Source organism: Bacillus rossius, chromosome 2 (genome assembly GCF_032445375.1).
Source record: "Bacillus rossius redtenbacheri isolate Brsri chromosome 2, Brsri_v3, whole genome shotgun sequence".
Taxonomy (NCBI): domain Eukaryota; kingdom Metazoa; phylum Arthropoda; class Insecta; order Phasmatodea; family Bacillidae; genus Bacillus; species Bacillus rossius.
This window is the reverse complement of record NC_086331.1, coordinates 88,589,625-88,604,447: the sequence shown is the minus strand read 5'-3', so window position 1 is coordinate 88,604,447 and position 14,823 is coordinate 88,589,625. Positions and strand designations below refer to the sequence as shown.

At 41.7% G+C, this 14,823-nt stretch overlaps 1 protein-coding gene across 6 annotated transcripts in view; it reads left to right on the top strand.

The window, feature by feature from the left end:
• The window catches only part of LOC134529441 (uncharacterized), a 631,226-nt gene that overhangs the window by 125,920 nt on the left and 490,483 nt on the right, over positions 1-14,823 (top strand). The gene's annotated exons all lie outside the window — the stretch shown is intronic.

Sequence of the window (14,823 nt, the reverse complement as noted above, 5' to 3'; positions counted from 1 at the left end):
TATCTGTCAAGTCCACAGTTTACTCTCACTGGAGCTAGGCTCAACAGTGGTTCGCCCTTTACCACGCACCTGTCCACACACACATTCTCACGCCACTCGGTCACACCACGGTCCCGTCGCTCCGCGTCTGCGCCACTCGGAAGGGGGGGGGGGGGGGGGGGTCTCTCGTCCTCATCACCGAACTCGCACTTCACGCAATTCGCATGATGGAACTTCCGCAGAGGCCGGTGTTGCCGCTTTTATAACCGTTGTCCATCTTTCTTGATTGCACTGGAGTGGTTGTGATGTGTTGCGTAATCCCGGGCTGACCCGACGCTCGAAGCATCCAGAACAATGACGTGTTATAGAAGCCACTCCACGCGGTGGTCTCTGTAAGCCCGTTGAATTCTGAGGATGCTTAGGGATGGATCACAGCGCCGAAGAAGGAGGGTGCCAGACAGGGGGGTTGGCGAGGCCGGGTCGCCCTAATCTCCCAATGTATGTGTGTGTGACGTCAGTGGCCTTGCGGGCCCGCCAGGCTGCTCAGGTACCTGGCGCTTGTCGCGCCTTGCCTCCCATGTTCGTAACACTGCCCCCTTCTTAAAACTGTCTGTTCCGAATAGGTGGCGGGAGTGGGCCTGACCCTGCGGGGAAGGTGATTGTCCATTGAGGTGTCGGAGCTGTTGCCTGCTCTAGTATCCGAGTCATGATCCAACAGGTTCACAGAATGGGTGCAAGGATGAGAATATATAGTCTCTCCGCACCAAGTGGAAATCCTCTGGCTCCACATGGGCACCGCTGTTGGGGGCGAATCGTGGTGACTATGTTGGGATGGGTAGCCTCAACCTCTGGTAATAGCATCGCATTAACTGAAGAGGACAATGTCGGGCGTAACCCTGCCGCAGTCCATCCTCATTCGCATGTATGGGACCAGAAATGGTGGATTGGCTGAATCTGCGGGCAACAGCAGATGCGATTGAAACCTTTCTGGGTGGTTCGACAGCCGAGCCCCGGCATCTCGGCCCCAAAGGGCCCCATAGTGAATGGATCAGGCCTATGGTATTGGAAGGACCTTGAAAGGCGCACCTGTGCTCGGGTGCACCCGGGCTTAAAAAAAGAGCTGTAAACCGCTCGACTAGGTGTGATACGTTCTCCTAGTTCAGTGGTCGTGGGAGGTACCAAGGCAACCACGAGACACTCCTGTGCACGCACCGTGGTTGTCATTTCTAGTCAGGGGTTCCTGCGATCGCCGCTGGATGAGTTCAGGCACTTCCGGGCCCTAACCGGCTGTAAATCTGCCGGGCCGAGGTACGGCCCGTCGGAGGGTAGTCCGTGGAGACGAGGACATCCCGTGGAGTGATTCTGAAGAGTGGCGGTCGGCCAGCCTGTTGGCGAACGGTCTCGTGCCACATAGACGCCAAGTTGGTAGTAGTACGGGAAGAATCCATTAAAGATTTAACGGTGTCCTGCTGAGGTACCTACAAGGCCCTGGATTCTGATTGGGTAGGACTCATACTTGGTAGTGGTGCTCCGATCGCTTGGAGCAGGCTCCAAGGGTTCCCTAGCCTGATGCGGAGTCGATGTTGAGAGCGACGACACAGCTCCGGTACTAGCCTGGATAGCTAACAGATGTTGGATAGGCCTCCACCAGACCACGGGTTCACTGGGTGTTTTGAGGGGCACCAGTGTGATGTGGGAGATTGGGGAAGGCGTCAGGTGTGCTGATAAAGTCTTAGGGCACAGGACACAGCCAACTGTCTGGTAAGCTGAGTGTTGTAGAGGGGCTGAGGAGGCGACTATGCTGTGTTGGTGGCCCCTGCCTCTGGTCGGCTTCGAAGCTCTAATACTCTCCCAATCGACAACAGGGAGTGATCCCTAACAGTTCTGTGTATTAAAAAGCTCTGGAATGTTTTAAAATAGAACTGGAAGATACTCCCACACTACCCTTCAAAGGCGTATATTGGGAGGGGAACTTTGAGAAATGCCAGCCACAAGGTCGTAATATATCTGTCCCGAATAGGTAACACATCTCTTCCGACATATTCTCTCAATCGTTCCAAATGTACCACTTTCATTCATCCCGTCTTTCCCCTCTAGATGCTGTAGACCACATCATTTAGCTATTCCGACACTTCATATAAGCCTTCCCATGCCACTTGAAGCTTAGGGCACCTGCCCTTCCTTCGTTGCGGATTGTACAGCCACACCAAAATGTCCTCCTGAAATCCATTTGAGTTAGCCTTCAGGTCGTACTTCGTCTTCATTCGTTTCGTTGCTAATCGAAAATTTTTGCTGGCTTCTTCATGTATAACTGTCATTCGCTCCTCTAGAAGATTGACATAATCGGTGGTGCTGGTCTGTTCTTGGTAGGGATGGCCGAACTTGATCCCACAGGCCAGCCTCAACTCCTGTACATACACAATACTCGTAGGGATCTGTCCAGTAGATTCATAGATTGCAGCCTTATATCCCATCAGGAATAACTGGATATGTTGATCCCAATCCTGTTGATTGTTGGCCACAACCTTAGCAAGGGGTTCCTCGAGAGTTCTGTTAAAATTCTCCACAATGCCATCAGATTGAGGATGTAGAGCTGTAGTCCTAGTTTTATTTATTCCCAACAACCGACACACCTTCTGAATTCCCATAGACACGAAATTGCGGCCTTGTTCTGAGTGGAGCTCTATTGGCACCCCAAATCTGTATATTAAGTTGTTGACTAGTGCATCCACAAAATTTGTGGCTTCTTAGTTAGGAAGTGCATAAGCCTCTGGCCATGGACTGAAGTAATCAATCGCTACCAGAATATACAGGTTACCATCTTTAGTCTTGGAAAATGGTCCAGCAGTGTCGATGGTTATCCTCTCAAAGGGGCCTCCCATATTGCAGGCCCTCATTTTCTCATGACTGACTCCAGTGTTGTGGCCATTTTCTCTCCAAACATACTTAGCATGGTCTACACCAAACCTCCATATCCTAGCGATACTTCAACCAATAATAGCATTGACAGACCTTGGCTAGAGTTTTTTTTTCACACCTAGGTGATTGCCAGAGGTACCACGTGGATTTCTCTCGACACCTCTGCCACTAGACATTTCGGAAGGAGTAGTGGCATGGCAACTACTTTTCCATTTGGACTCTCTCATGTCCTCAATAGCTGTCCATTCATCATCCTTAAGGAATCCCACTGTGCCCAGTAAGCTTTCACAGCCTTTGGGTCACCCAATTACTCATGCCATGATGGATATCCTGTACCATTCTCTAGCCAGCTTATAATGGGTCCCAGGTCAGGTTCTTGTTGCTGTGCTGCTTCCAAGCTGGCACTATCCCATTTATCTTCACCATTAGTTATTGTTGTTCGCCTAACATCTTTGATTCCCTCATTTTTCTCTGCCCTTTTGTAATGTTTGCAGTCTACCTTGCAAGGTCTTCGGGAAAGAGCAAGGGCATTACTGTGAATTCGTACTCTCCTGTGTTATATCTGATATAATTATACTGATGTATATGTTCAATCCACCGAGAAAGTTGTCCCTCTGGATTCTTGAACTGTAACAGCCACTTAAGTTCGGGATGGTCATTGCATAAAAGAAATTTTCTCCCAAATAATTATTTGTAGAATTGTTGCAGATAATTCACTACAGTCATGAGTTAATTCTTCTGACAAAAGAGTTGCTTTTAGGATTAGACAATTCTTTCCTGTAGTATGTTTTTACTCATTCATTTCAATCTTCAACCTGGGAATGCTCAGCACCCAACCCCACCCAACCTATCTACACTTGGATCTGTGTCGTGGATGTACTCTCCATATTGATGGGGTAGGCAAGTATGGGGCTAGTGCACATGGATTCCTTTAGGTCTTGAAAGCCATTCCACAAGCTGAATTTTATAGAAATTGTGTCTTGTCCTCAGTCAGCCGATGCATTGGTTTTGCGACTGCTGAGAACCCAGGCACAAACCACCAATAGTTGGCACTGAGTCCCAATAAACTCCTTACATAATGCTTATTCTTAGTTTGAGGCCACTCCTTAACAGACCAGATCTTCTCAGTATCTGTTTGCACTACATCATGCGATACAATATGTCCCAGGAATGTTACCCCATGCTGGAACAAGAAACACTTCTTAAGACTTAACATAAGTGGTTCATGGCGAAGACTCTTGAACATATCACTGCTGCGAGAGATATCAGTGGCGAAGCGTGTTTGCCCGCTGGTTGAAACACAAGCTCTGCGATAGTTACCGAATGCGTAGCTAATCTCAAAGAGAAATTCGTAAGTCACAATGTTAATCAGTTGAATTTTTTTTTCGCAAATGTTCCTCCACTGTATTTCGCACTAAAAAATTTTATCTAGTTATACTATGCATATTTTCCAAGTCAAGCCATGCAGCACAAGTTCCATTAATCTCTCAAAAGTTGCAGGAGTATTACATAACTCGAATGGTAACACAGTGAACTGGAATAGCCCACTCCCTGTTGAGAAAGCAGTCAACTTTTTATCCGCAGTGTGCATCTCCAAATGCTAGTAACTACTTTTCAGGTCCTGTGTAGATAACCATCTGGTACCAGAGTGTGTATCAAGTGTGTATGTATTATCTATACATGGGAGGGGGTTACTATCCTTTTTGGTGATGTCTTTCAGCTTCTAGTAGTTCACTCAGAACCTCAGTTGGCCATTCTTCTTCGTTACTAAAGCGACTGGGCAACTCAAGGATTCGCTAATGGTTCAATTACACTGCCCTACATCATACTTGCAATCAACTTCTCTGCTTCTTCCTGTTTTATAGAGGCAGCCACCATGGTGCTTGTCGGATTGGCTTTGCATCGCATGTGTTGATGCGATGGTAGACCAGATTTGTTTCCCAATATCAGTATTCCCCAGAGAAAATACATCCTGGTGGACTACCAGGAAAGCACTATTTTCTTATATTTCTTTATCTGTCAGGTTATTTCGGCATCACCTTAGTAACTCTTCTAGATTTGGGTTTAGTAGCTGCTCAGTATGGCCTACCCAAGAGACTGGTTCACAGCTAGCTGTTGGGTCTCACTGTTTCAAAACCCTTGATTGCAAATCGAGGTTGGCCACCCTAGCTGGTACAACCTCGGGAATATATGCAGAGCTTCGAGTAACCAGGAGCATCTCCAATTCTAATGTCATATCTGGCTCAATCAGGTAGCTCATATTGACCATAGGGTCTCCTGTTATCCTAGCTGCTATTATCTGCTCATGGTTTGCTGGAATTGAAACAGATTTACTAACTACCATTTGCAATATAGGGACTGCCAATTGGTAGGGGGTAAATAAAGCTACCTCTTATATACAGTACCTGTTCTTCCATATCAATAACGAATTTATACTCATTAATTGTGTCAATCGGTGATATCAAAAACAAGAAAGGTCTTTGATAATGTCCAAGTTCCAAATCCTTACCTCCAAATCAAGCTGTCCTGTCACAGGTGAAGTATCTCCAATGGCTGATTTGAGTCTGTATGGAATGGGTCTTATCTTCAGCTTTACCCTACTTAAGATGACTTTGCGAACAATAAATGCCGATGCCCCTGTGTTAACTGTAAGTAAACACAGACTGCCATTGATCCATCCCTTAAGCAATAAACTTTCATAACCTCTACAAAGTAAGTATACAAGAAAAACCCTAGGGGCTACCATTTTCCACAGAGCTGGCATGTGCCTCCTCAAACCAGCTACTGCTCATTTCCGTGTTGTTCTTCCTGCTTCTCCTCCAACTGCGATGTCTTCCTGCATGTCGGGCAGTTCCACTGGATGTGTCCTATTTCTTTGTAGATGAAGCACCCCAGTTCATCTGATATGGGTATCTGAACAATAATTCTCTAATGCCTTGATAATATCTCCTTCATTAGTGGTGTTTCTGGCATTTGCTTCATTGTAAGGCTCCAGTCCAGTCCTCCTTGTCCTGATGCTTGTGTTTCTTGAGGCACTGCATGCTGCCTCAATTTCCAATGCATGGACCAAGGTATCTTGTGTCGGGACAAACGAAGAGTTTGCTGAACCTCCACATCTCCAAGTCCCTCTAAAAAGACACTGGAGGCTAGCTGCTGGCGGAACTCCATTGGTGCTTCTGGGTAGGCGACGTGCACGAGTCACACTATGTCAGCTGCGAATTCCTTAAATGTTTCCTAGGATCGCTATTGACGTGTCTTGGCTTGGGGGCCATTCTGTACAACTCGCTCAAGTGTCGGTCGCCAAACCTCATATAATGAACTTCTACTAATACAGCATAGATTTTCTGCTCCGGAACTTGTATGGTCTGAAGCAGCGCGAGCAGAGATCCAGGCAGGGCAGGTAAAGTTTTGTAGTCTTCTCTTCCTCACCCCAGCCTTTCACCTCAGTAGTTGACTCGAACTGTTACCTGTAGAGAGCCCATGACAATTAGCCATAAATGGTGGGTGGCTTGAATTTTGGGTGGCTGTTTGCAGCACCTTCTACCTTCACTTCCCCGGAAGAACTCCTCCATTTCTTAGCAGCTGTAGCTTCCTTGATCAATCGTCAGCATTCTTTAGTTACAGCTACTACTCGCTGTTCGGTGGCGTGATCGTGTTGAGCTAGCTGTTGCGCCACTGGCAGTTGGGTGGCCTGCTCGAGTTGAGCTAGCTGTTGCACCATCAGTTATTCATGTTCTGCAAGATGCTGCTCCTGTTGGGCCAGATGTTGTTCCAAACACTGTATTCTTGTCGTCTTGGCTATTCCTAATTTCATTCTTCATTTCCTCTTGGACCTTCAGTTCTTCCTGGTAAATTCTTCATCTCATCCTGGCCACTGCTCATCTCTTTCTGGTTACTATCCATTTTATTCTTTATTTCCTTCATGTCAATTTTCATCTTGGCTAAGAGAGCCATTACAATCTTAAGATCGTCGGCAGACATCTTCCTTGTCCACAAACACTACCAAACTGTCACTAACACTATTGTCCTACAAACTACACTATAATTTCACCTACGAGCTAACCTAACTACAGCATTTAACACTGATTCAATCTCAATAATCTAAATTCCAATGACCTTTTTAACTTTTTTAATGTATTATTAATTATTCATAAGTCATTTAGTTAGGAATTTCCCTCTTCTGACACCAAGTTTTACGAGTGAGGAAAATGGGTTCGTATGGATAGCCCAATTATTTTTTATACAATTTTATAAATTACTAATATTTACATTACTGATCAAATTACCACAATTAATATCTTTTCAAAAATCACTAAGTATCTATCAAGCCCACTGTTTACTCTCCTCACTGGAGCTAGGCTCAACAGTGGTTCGCCCTTTACCACGCATCTGTACACACATTCTCGCGCCACTCGGTCACACATGCATGGTACCATCGCTCCGCGTCTATGTTGCTCACTGAACTCGCACATCACTCAACTCGCATGTTGGAACTTCCACGGATGCCAGCGGTTTCAGACGATCGACCAATTCGTATGGGTCGTTCCAAAACACATAGTAAAAGTCCACTTTCTAGATCTTTTAAAACTTTACCATGTATTACAAGTTCACTGAATAGATTAGTGAGAATGTCGATTTTTCATGATCTTCGTCTTTGTATATGCTACTTTATTGATCTTTATAGCGAAAATGCGCATGAGCTAGCTCTACCAGTTTTTTGTACTCTTGCAAATTCTCATGGAAATAGCCTTTACGTTCTCTGCGAAACAGCAATTCGTACGGAGTCCCATGTGTTTTACAGCTCTCTACACATATATTTTTTGGTATATTAAATATATTTCTTTTGCACAGAGGAACCACTTATTATATTTTCTGTACACTCCTTAGGCCATGTCATTATTCCGATTCGTGAAAGATCTCAAGTATGGCCGGACCATTGCATTAACCTGGTGTCCACATTTTCGTAATTTTTTCTTGTGCATAAACTCTGTACTCATAAATTATCTTCTTCTTGAGGTGATTCATATTTACTCTTCTTTGCATCTGGTACTTCATCAATGTCTGTCTTCCCTGTGATGGGTGGTACTTCATTGTTTTTAAGTGGGACTAGAGATTGGATTAAATATATCTTCATTTTACATTGCACACACATGTCTAGTTATCCTAGCAAGTAGATATTTTTCACGAACAGACTCTATAGCACAATGAAGGTCACTGGTCATGTACAACATTGTCCTGGCTGCAAACAGATTGCTGTACTTCCTTTTATACTTTTTATTTGTCCGCATAAACTTCTTCCATGCACGAATCAACCATATTTTTTGATGTGGTTAGCAAGATCTGTTTTTATTGCCAAGTGAGTTAGTAATGTATTCAGGCTACTTTTCAAAGCCCTCAAATTGTTGTGACTTTGTTCATTCAATACTTTGGTCATGTCACAAATTCGAGAATCCGAGACCTCCATACACTTTGTGAAAAGAATGAGTTCAGTAGCATGACTGCTGCAACCGAATTTCGAAATGGTATGACTTATGTTTGACATTAAGGTGATCAAAACCTTGTCTGTATCTGCCCTTATATAGAGGCCAGTCTTTGATTATAACTAGAAAGCCACTCTCGATTTTCCAGCACAAGGAGCACATGTTTTGAAATCCTGAAAAGTCATGTCGGTGTTATTGTGGTCGTCGCAAACATAATGTCAATTAAGATCGTCCATGCAAAACGACACTATGACTTTTGCATTCTTACATTAAAAAATTATTAGGTGTTTTGTTTTACAAATGACACAGGTAAAAACAGTCTACTTTTGCTTGTCTACCCATGCAAAATTACTATTGTATTATGCCTTGTTTTTCGCACACAATATCATGGACAGCGATTACAGAATCGGCTCTTGCTTCGCTAGGAGGCACTACATTTGCATTATCATTCAACGGAAAATACTTCAGGTCATCCACCGATCGTATAACCTTAGACAGGCACTGGTACTTGGGCTGTTGCAACGACTTGGAGTACATGTACACGGTCTCGAACCAAATACTGTTTGGTTCTTCCAGCAAACTCAGTAGAATGCAAATTTTCTCTCAGCTAGATGGGCCTATCATTATGAATTGTGCGGTAGAAGGTAATAACAATAACTCATCATGTCGTGATTCGCGCCAACTGGCTTGGTCGTCTTTCGTAATGTGCATGGGAAAACACACTTCTTTCTTGACGATTTGCATTGTACTGGCGAAATTTTATAAAATCCAATACCTTTATACTTTTAGCTCAGTTGTAAATAAAATCTTGAAGAAGTAAGAACAAAAAACACAGAAGTGCCCGACTCATAAACTCACTCATAAATAACCCGCCTTTTGAGCTACACATTCCAGACTACAGATTCTGTGGTCCAGGAACGAAATTCGCCAAACGACTAGCTCGATGTGACTTGAGCATTAATTATCTTGACAAGAAGTGCAAAGACCCCGATATTGCATATTCCTTCAGCGAGGACATGGAATCTAGGCACTGGGCTGACGAGATACTGGTACAGGAAGTCAAAGCCATGAGTAAATCGCCAAACTCAGGACTAGGTGAAAAATCAAGGCATCGGGCGTATCAAAGTTGATGAAGGCCATGGCTAAATTAGGAATGGGTACTGTCCAAGCCAGGACACAGGCAAGACCAAGGGTAATGTGTGCAAGACTAGTCCAGGTGTGCAAAAAGCAGAGAAAATACCAATTCTGTACAAGAAGATTACTGGTGGATTTATACCCTTGCTTTTCCCTGCATTGGGTGTCCTCGGCTACGAGTGGTATAGTGCGGGCATTCAACACCTCCAAGAACGAGCACAAGCAGTTGGAGGAACGATGAAGACAAAATGCCAACATGGAAGCCATTTACATGGGTAAAAAAAGGTACAGGTCTTAACTTACTGCCTCACAAAGCATGTCGAGGCATAAGGAAAAACGAGAGAAAAAATCCTTTGTAATTTGCCAAAAGACCTGCTCACCAATGTAGATTTAATTAGGTATGTTTGCAAACTAAAAATAACTAATTTCCTAAGTGTGTTTATGCGAGAAAATTTACCTAGCAAGCCAAAGACTCAACGAGTGTGCCATTGTTATTTAGACACATTACAGGCCAATGTACGCAATGGGTAGCATTTATAAAGTCTGGAAAAAAAGGCCAAGTACTACGATAGTTTCGGTAATTTGAGACATCTGCCAGAATTACGACGGTACCTGCATGGGACTACGCTGTGCTATATTTACAAAACTGAACAGTCGCCTAACCAAGTAAATTGTGACAACTTGTGCCTTCACTTTCTTCATACAAATCTAATTAAAGACTGTACATTTATTAAAATCAGTCAGTCATTTCTATTAAATTTTTTCATTGTCAGGTCATATTTCGGAGCTGCAGGCGGTCAATTCCCCACATCTTAATTAAATGGATATTGGTGTATTGTACTCGCAGATTTTCAAACATGCAATGCCATGCCGAATACTGATGAAGATAACTCAAAAATATGCTTTCTAAAAAGTGGTGGAACTGCTCAAGAAATAAAGTTTCCTGGTGGCTCTTAAGAAATTGACGACATTGCAGATTACATCAAGGAAACATTACCACCAGATGTAGACTTTGAACTGCGAGGAAATCAAAACACCAAAAAAAAGCATTATATCGTGCAGTGAAAATTGATATTTTAATATACCAGGGACCATAGGCATGATGCTATGATTCGAACCTAATGAGTGCTCTGCAGTAATAATGTACGAATCTACAGTGAAATAAAAATAAACTGCAATTTTGGATGTCGAATGTGTCTCAGCATAGGACTGAACAAAAAATTACAAGATGTTTCACCAATGGCTCCCCCAGGATATTAATTGGTTGAAGTGCCGCAAAGTATCATTTACTTTCGAGTCGTAGTGAAGAGCACACACGAAGTCGTCATCAGAATCGTTGACCAGCGAGGATGCTTGGTCAGTTTTAGAAACAAAGAAATTACAGTTCCTCTGCACTTGTAGTGATGGGCATAAAGTTTGTGAAATCAAATTGGTCTGTAAAAGACAAGATATTTGTTAGATGTCGGTACGTTAACACTTGACAGAGTTAAATTTATTGTCAGTATAGGTCAAGTGCCAAATGAATTTGGAAGACAAAATTCTCAATGTGAATGACCGGGTAATTTTTGATGATAGTATTGCGAAAATGGAACTGCACGAGTACCGCCCTTTCCTGCTCGGGCCGTACACACTACCATCTGAAGTATGCATTGCTGGACAACATAAAGATATCTGTACATTGCGTCGCAGTCATTTCTATGTATAATAAGCATGCTGTCAAAGGCTGAAGGCACACATCCGACAACGACAACAATATCCTGCAATGGTATTCTTCACCTAATAAGGTACATTACATATGTACTTAATGGCATCTAGGTAGACCAAACAAGAGATGAGGGCATATCATCTGCTATGAAAAGTTATGTTCCACTCACACCGAATGGTCTATTTAAAAGAGGCAAGCTGGGACCTCGAAGATGAATACAATCTACCTTTTATGCCAGATGAAAGTTCGAAGTCTGTGTTCCTCTTTTCATGTTTCATTATTTTTCTGAAGACTACAGGCATATATAGGCATTAATTAGATTGAAGTGCTCGTACTGCTTATAGCCAAATTAGCATTAATGCAATATTTGCTGCTGTGAAAAATCAACAGAATATTTCGCTAACACTACAGTCTCGATTGGATGCTGCCTCACGTCCAAGTGTGGACGATCGAACGTATAAAGATACTGAAGGATGTAGAAAATGGCAAGAACATAGACATCATTCAGATCCTCGAGCCTGGTAACATATCCTGGCTTGCCTTAAGGTCAAAGTATTAACTGGATAGTAAAGTCCAGCTTCATTACAGAAAAACCAAGATATATCATCGTCGGGCTTCAGACTGGAAGATAGCTCAATGTAGGACTAAGCTGCTTCGTGTTCGATAACTGTAAAATACGTAATTTAAAAATATTTTTGTACAGCGATAGCTACCAATATGTGGATATGGACATGGACTTTGAAAACAGAAGATTTCTTCTCGCATATCAAATGTATTCCAAGTTTCAGCAAGCGTACTATGGTCGCGGACAGTCGCCGGCACTGAGTCCTGACAGTTTCAAGAACAAGGCGCCATTAAATGTGTTTGACCTTTCCAAACAGGACGATAGAATAAATTCAAACATCATCAACTGTAGGATCGAGATACTGACAAGCGGAAATATTCCACCAAACACTTATTTTTTTGGTCTGATACTTTACGATCGGCTTGCATCCTACAATTGTCGAGACAAGATTCTTAAAATTTTCTTATAAATACTGTATGTTTGCGAGTTCAAATTAGTAACGATCGAGCATTACTAGCATCAGGATGCACTTCAACCGGCAGGGTTTGTGCTCAAGGAGATTGCTGCCATCTACGAGGACGATGGCAGGACTTAACCCACAAATTCTGAGCTCCGTATCCTTGGAAAATACTGGACGAAAAAAGCAGGAGGACCAATGAATAGCTATGCAAATAAGAACTCGGTCTTGAGTGGGACGTAGGTCGCTGGACACAGACATCGACACCACGCCCTTTACCCTGCCGTAGGACTGGCCAATACATACTATTTCTTATGTTTCATCACCAGCCTGAAAGTCACTATCATCATCGTATCTTACAGCATCTTCATGTAGATTACTATGAGAATTCAAAATCTTTGACATCGAAGCTTCTTCATCGTCTACATGCATCATTTCTAAGAGTCCATTATTTTTCTAAAGTTCATCAGATCTGCTTTAAATCGGCTTGAATGTATTCTCACTTTCCATGGTAATGATACTTCTATTGTCTTCAGACTTCCTTAAACCTTCAACGTCCTTCAATTCAAATTTTTTGTTGAGATCAGGAGATCTATGAACATAATCAAGTTCAAGACAAGGGAAATTATTTTTGTCACACTGCGTACACTTTTTAGCATAGTAGCTCCTATTTTTATCTCCATCTTTCAATGAGCTCATCTTTACGAGTCCTGACATGTCTTTTTTAAAGTATCACTTTGCATAAACAACCTGCCACACCGATCACAACTTAACATTTTGGGTAGTGGACTTTTAACACAGTCATTCTTCTCAATACGGCTAGCATTCTTTCTCAGGGCAAATTCCTTGCTGCAATAACTACACCTGTGGCCTTTTGATAACACTACAGGCATACAAAGTAATCCATATTAGCTTATGTGACTGTGGGGAGAGGCATATCGAAATTTTATGTTGATATCAAATACCTAAATAGAAATTTAAATAATACATCAGCGAGAGTTAAATTTTTCATTTGGAAAAAATTATGCTTATGTAGTTCTATGTTCAACCAACAGATGTCACACCATGACATGACTCAAAGAATATTCGAATTACATAAATTAATATCTGTATAAAAAAGAGATTTCACGTAGAACTGATGTCTCAAAAATAACTAGAAACACACTGAGACAAACCAACATAAATCTTACAAAATTATTCTCTGTGAATGAACAAATACCTAAACACAGAGAATTGTCTTCTCAGTAATAACCAGGACCACATGGAGAAAAACTAAATTAAGTCATGCCGGTTATAACCAGAACTATACGAGAAAACGACAAAATTTGTGCTAGGAATTACCTGGAGCACACGGAGAAAACCGACAGAATTCTTACCAGAAATAATCAGTAACACACGGAGAAAACCAACAGAAGTCTATTTAATTCACGCTCTGTGATTACATTTATATGTGTGCCTGCATATATATTATAAATTGAGTATAATACATATGCTTAGCTTTTCTATATAATTTGTATGCATATGCATAGTTTAAAATAATTTTTATATGCTTAGCATATCATTGTAAGATTTAAACATATGCTTATTTGTAACATACATTCGAACCAGACAATTAAATGAATTATGCATATTCATAATATATGTGTTAATGGTTTAAATGTAATAATCACAGAGTATGTTTTAGGTCAGTCTAGCAGTAGGCACCACAGGGGGAGGACTAGTCCACATTTTTAATCGAATGACCTCGTCGAGTTCGAACAGAGGACTAGAAGGTACATGACATAAGTGCGTTTTTATTGAAATTTTATTAAAGTTTGTAATTGAATATTTTTTATAAATTTTAATTTTTTTATACAAATTATGTATATATTAAGGAGGACGTGACGTCATAATTCAAACTGGCGGAACAAAAAAGGCGGAATGTTCTAGGATTCAATATGGTGGACAATAAGTCATTCAAATTGGCGAAAAGTTCTAGAAAACAAAATGGTGGTTGTGATGTCATCATTAAAATGATGGAATCCAAGATGGCGACCGCGGTCAATATCATCCAATATGGTGGCTATGGTAAAGGTGAAAGGTCAAGGCCATACATTATGGCAGGCGTGACGTCACAATCAAATATGGCAGCCGGATACAGGCTCCTGAACTATGAAGCAGACGCATGACTGAATATTTTATACTACTTTGTATGGTAATAAAAAACTTAGCAATTACTATTCTGTGTTTTTGGATGATTCCTGAAAGAAAGAAAGAAAGAAAGATGAAAGGAAGAAAGCAGGCGATTGAACGAAACATTGTACGTAATGATGCAGAGAGTTAAATATTTTTATAAAAGTTCACAAAATAATGTAAACACGATATTTGAATACAAAAAACAACATATAATCATTAATGCATGTGTTCGTGTGTATGTTTTGTCAACAATTAACGTAATAATTGTCGTTATATCAAATTATACATTTATTTCGCCCGGGCGTCTTACTAAAAGATCAGAATTTGGAGTAAAATTTAAATACACGTTTTGAGCAACCTTACGTAACTGTTGCTTTTTTGTCTTCTTTTTTAATTTTAAATGATCTGT